A 5,329-nucleotide genomic window follows, 5' to 3' on the forward strand; every position below is an offset into this window, starting at 1 on the left:
AATTGACTTTGACTGGGCAGATAATGTGTGAACTTTAATCTTCTGAAAACCTTTCAAAGGTGGCAGTTGTGCTTCTCAAGATGGTTTGAAACCGCCACTCAGCTTGATGCCCATCTATGAGAGGGTGATGCTGTGGCACATCCAGGTGACATACCATGCAATGGGTTGTACTCCCGTCGGGTGTAAGTCACACATATTGGCATCTCCTGTCTCTAAAGAGGACAAATGACATGACAGCTGGAATATAGCAATGGCGCAGTGTTTGGCTGTGGCTGCACCAAGCTCAATGAAGATTTGCACTAATCAGAAAGGACAAGAAACAAGATTACATGTTCACAAAGTTATTTTAAAAAAAATGTATTTACTATGTTATGCAGAAGTTATTACAAACAACTTTTTAACACATGACAAGAAAGAAAGAAAAGAAGGGAAAAAACACATGAAAGAGGAAGGAAACAACAATTAAAATAAAAAAGACAATTAAATTAAAATAAAAAAATCATAACAAAGTCAAACTAGTTTCCTACCTACTAGCCAAACATAGCCAAGAGAAAAGCTACCTTTATCCATAAAATGGTAAAATACACAACACATGGCTCATGGTCCCCCCCTCATAAAAGGATCCCAGAGTGCCTCTTCAGAAATTGACTGATGTAAACCAGCGGCTAACCTGGCCACTGCTCGTTGGGCTTTGGTCGACTCGCACTGACACATCAAGTGCTGCACAGTTTCCAACCTTTCACTACCACATAACCTACATAGTTGTAAAGGCCGGGGGATATGATTTTAAGCCCCTGTTACCCCCAAGGTTTTAACAGAGTTCTTTTTCAGATTCAGCTAATCCCATTTCAGTGAATTGCCCACTAATTGCTGGATATACTTTGGGGTGTTAGTCCATGCCAAAATGTACTCAGTGAAGAGTCAGCTATTATGTTTTGGTAGCTGCTGTTCAACGTACAGTTCACAAACGTGTGCTTGAACCCCCTTTTTCATGGCCGTTTTGAAACGTGGATAACACCAACAAATGGAGACCCCAGGGGCCACCCCCAACCATTGGTGCACAGATTGCATAATGCGATGCAACGCATTGCCCCCTGTGAGTGAGACATTTCTCCAAGCTGCCTTAGAGATAATGGAGTTGAGTGTGTCATCTGCTGCATTGGCCAGGCGCCAAAAGAAATTCAGCAGAGACTTCTGAAGTTTTGCTTTACAAAGGAATAGCTCAAGCTCGAGGAAGAGTGTCTGTACCTTTGTTTATTTATTTGGTAATGCGCACCAAACCCTTGGGTAGCTGGGTGCAACAGGACAAGTAAACTTAAAGCTTAGTTACAGAGTAGATTGGGTACATACATACAGGAAAAATACATTTACTGCCACTTCGGTTTACAATGAAACGGGGGGTCACATATACGTATTACATGTTACAGTCAAGTAGTGCAGTGGGTAACAAATGCATTGAGAATGGTAACGCATAACAGGTATCAGGTAACGGGTGCAGTCTTAGTGTGGGACAGGAGTGAGGATAGGAGTCATTTGTTCGTAGTCAGTTAAGAGCGTTCCGTCTAAATTTGAAGTAAGGTTGTTCCATTCTGAGATCTAAAGGGAGTGCATTACAGGATGGTGCTGCATTGACCGGGAGCAGGACCACTACACCATTACACATGCCTATAGAATGGAACGAGCATGGAAGGCGCTAGAGAGGGCAAGCAAGATGGGGCAAAGTAGCCGGAGGAGGAAAAGTACACAAGCAAAGGCTCTCAATACTTACTTCTGGATAAAGATGAGAATTCCCAGCATGCATTGGTCTACCTCCAGCCCATCCAGCAGCGCTGTCTTATTGCACACAGGACACCTCCAGGTGCCCGTCTCACAGTTCAGTTGCAGATACGACTCTAGGTCGAAGCACTGTATGTGGAGGCAGTCATGTCCCCGAGCAGGAAGTTGTATCCTCCGGAACATGATCGGACACTTTAGAGACACCTTGATGGCCGTCTGCTCCACTCCATCCTCTCCGTTCGGTCCCGGAGTTCCAGGAATGGTCCCATTGGTGAAGTTACGCTTTATTTTGGGGATGCAGTGCTCGGCTGGTAGAAGGCGCTTCTTGATTAACCCTTGGAGGACAGATCGCACAGATGGTCTGTGAACCAACTGCAACACGAACAGGTGAGAGCAGCAGCAGGCTGTGACTGTGATCTGGATGATGTTCCGGCCAGCCTGGCAGACCTGCTTCAGGTAGAGTGGCTTATGAGACATCTTGTTGTCACCCCGCTCAATGGTCAAGGGAGTGGCATTGATGCTGACCTGGACTGATGCAGGCCAGTTGGAGTTCATTTGCCTGTCCTCGCGGTGGTAACATTTAAACAGAAGCTCCAGTTCTGGCCTTAACATCAATGTTTTGTAGACAGAGTCCCGGAGCTGGAAGACATGGTTGCTTACGGCGAGGTTGTGCTGTAGGCGGAATGGTTCCAGGACTAGTCCATCCCTAACGGGGAAAGTCATACGTAGCTCCTCAATCGGGTTAGCTTGGGGTGAGGGGTGCAGGGTGTTGATGTTTGGTTTGATATCTGGCAGAAACGGAGACTTGACATCCTGCCCCGGGGACAGATATGGCGGGATGTTGCTTCCAGGAGTCATGGGAGGCGTGGGATTTCCAGGCAGCGGAGAGCTTAGGTAGCCAGGCATAGACCTGCCAGGCCCATTCATGTTGGGCTGGTTGTAGGTGTTGATATTTCCCAAATTGAAGTTGGAGTCCTGTCCATTGTACTGGTCTGTGGTCTTGTAATATGGTCCTACGGATCCAGATGAGATACTGTGCCATGCCTTGCTGCATTTGAATCCTGTGCCCAGGGTACGACAGTGACTGGGCAGATGGTTGTGGAGCAGACAGGGCATATTGCACTCATACTCATCGGTGACATCCCAGAGGGCACCATCACACCCCACATGTTGCCTGGGTTCATGCCGCCCTGCACCGAGTGCCCCCGTGGGGCAGAGTGCTGCATGAACTGATTGCCGTAGTACTGACCTGAGCCCATCGTTCCATACTGACTCAGCTCATGGCTTTGTTTCTCCTGCAGTGGTGGTTGCAGTGGCGGTAGCAGCAGCAGTAGCAACAGCGGCAGCCGCTGCATGGGTGGAGTTGGACAGAGGTCGGCCAGTGTTAGACTGCATACCCATGTTGCCTGGCCCAGTGGAGCTAATGGCATAACTGCTGGTGAAGCCAGGTCCGGTTGGATATCCGCTTCGCCCATACATGGCCTGGTGTGCATAAGCCTTCCCAGCACCGCTGTCAGAGAATGCCTGCGGGCCCATGAACTGGGGTGTGTTCCTGCCAGGGGCACTACCTGCCATCCTGGGCATCATGGGGCTGCTGCTGGAGTTCTCCACGGGTCCCATAGGGTTCCCCAAAGCCTGACTCTGGGAGTTGTTGCTCACGCCCCACATGGTGGTCACCACATCACAGGCGGAGACCCAGCAGACTGGTTTGTGTTCTGTTACCAGGGATACGACTCATATGAATATGAACCATCACCATGCGGCGTGGGTTGGTGCTCCTGTTTCATCGAGTTCATGGATCCCTCTGGCTGTGGAGCGGAGAGTCGGGGACAGGGGTGGGAAGGGGGGGTCTCCATTCATTCCACGATGGGGAGGAAGAGAGCAGCGCCCACTTTTCACCCAAATCCAGAGCCTGAAAGAGGCGGATTATAACACACACTCCTCGCCAGCCCTCTTGTCTTCCTCTACCCTCTGATCTTTCGATGGTTGCTTCTTCCTCCTCTGTGGCTCACCTCAGAGCTGCTGCTCGGCACTAGGGCTCAGTGTTCACCCCTCCCCCTCTCTCTCTCAGCTTCCTCCCCTGCTCTCGCTTGCTTTCCTCACACACATATCTTTCTCTGCCTACACCTCCATCCCCCTCCCGTTTGGTGTGCTGAGGCAAGCGAAATAGTCTCTTTAGCATCATGGATTCGAGCACAGCAACTTCTGATCCGACCCCTATGTGCCTGCATTTAGCACTGTGCAGTAGGATAGGATAATCTTAGCCGAATATAGCTGAGACTGGATTCTGGCTGAGTAGCCCACCCAATGCATGCTAGTCTCCCAACTGATCCAATTATCTGAGCACATCTAACCTTAACGTGGGCAAGATGAGAATTGCCCCAAAGACCTTCCTCAACATTGATCCCCAGGTACTTGTATTCCCTAACCACATCAAGGGAACACCATAAAGGTTCCAGGGGATAGTAATCCTGCAATGCACAGGTGGATGGAAGACCAGGATGTTGGTTTTCTGAATGATAACTGTAAGGTCCAAAGCGTCAGAGAACCTCTTTAAGGAATCAAGTGAAGCCTGTAATCCCACTGGGGTAAGATCTAAAAGGATGATGTGGCTGGCATAGCCAAGCCACTGTAAGGGACAATCGCACAACTTTGGAGGAATCGACTTAGAGTTCTTCAGGGTGGGCCCATATCTGCAAGGTATACGATAAACAAGAAAGGGGTGAAATTACAACCCTGTTTCAGGCCGGGTTGTCGGAATCCAGGGGGAGAAAGACCCAGTTTGATCCAGTCGGATCTTGACCCGAGTGTCTGTATGAAGCTGGATTATCATGGACAAGAGCCCTGCTGGAACATTCCAAGCTAATTTATCCCGATTTACATTGTCAAAGGCGGCACTTTAATCAATGAAAGCGGCATATACGGGGCCCTGGGGGGTCAACCATGCCTGTTGTATTGCAGAATGCAATGCAAGCCAATTAGTCGAAGTACTTGAGCCACGTTGGAACTCTGTTTGGTTAAGCGGGATGAGGTTAGCATCAGTGGCCCAAAGGCGCAAGTTGTCAAGAAGCACTCGAGCAAAGATCTTAGAAGATACATCAAGGATCGCCAGAAGCCAGTAGTTACAAGGGAGAGAACGATCACCCTTCTTCCAAATGGAGACTATGATGCTGTCCCTCCATGAACGAGGGGTAAGTTGGGACTCACTAATGCTCCTGAACAGGCGATCCAGTGCCACAGCCCAGGTGCTTGCATCGCTCTTAACCACTTTGCAGCAGATGCCATCAGGGCTTGGAGCACGTAAAGGATTAAAGCTGGTAATCCTCAAGATGTTTGCAGAGTTAGTACAGTAGTGCCATCTGGCTGGCATCAATTCCCCCTCCATTTTCGCTTGCCAGTAATCCACCCAGTGATTTCTCCACATGTTCAACCCATGCAGATTTTGGAGCATCCAAAATATCATGGTCATGGAGGTCACCATTTACCAACTACCAAAATCTATGACCATTGTTAGATAAAGCGGCCTCCACCATACCCCACCAGTGGGAGCACT

General features: G+C 49.1%; 1 pseudogene; it reads right to left on the reverse strand.

The window, feature by feature from the left end:
* Positions 1 to 1,500: 1,500 nt before the first annotated feature.
* On the reverse strand, positions 1,501 to 3,563 carry LOC138515378 (zinc finger MIZ domain-containing protein 2-like; annotated as a pseudogene).
* Between the last annotated feature and the right edge of the window lie 1,766 nt (positions 3,564 to 5,329).

The sequence above is a fragment of the Ambystoma mexicanum genome, chromosome 6q, assembly GCF_040938575.1.
Source record: "Ambystoma mexicanum isolate Mex_15411 chromosome 6q, UKY_AmexF1_1, whole genome shotgun sequence".
In the NCBI taxonomy this organism is placed as follows: domain Eukaryota; kingdom Metazoa; phylum Chordata; class Amphibia; order Caudata; family Ambystomatidae; genus Ambystoma; species Ambystoma mexicanum.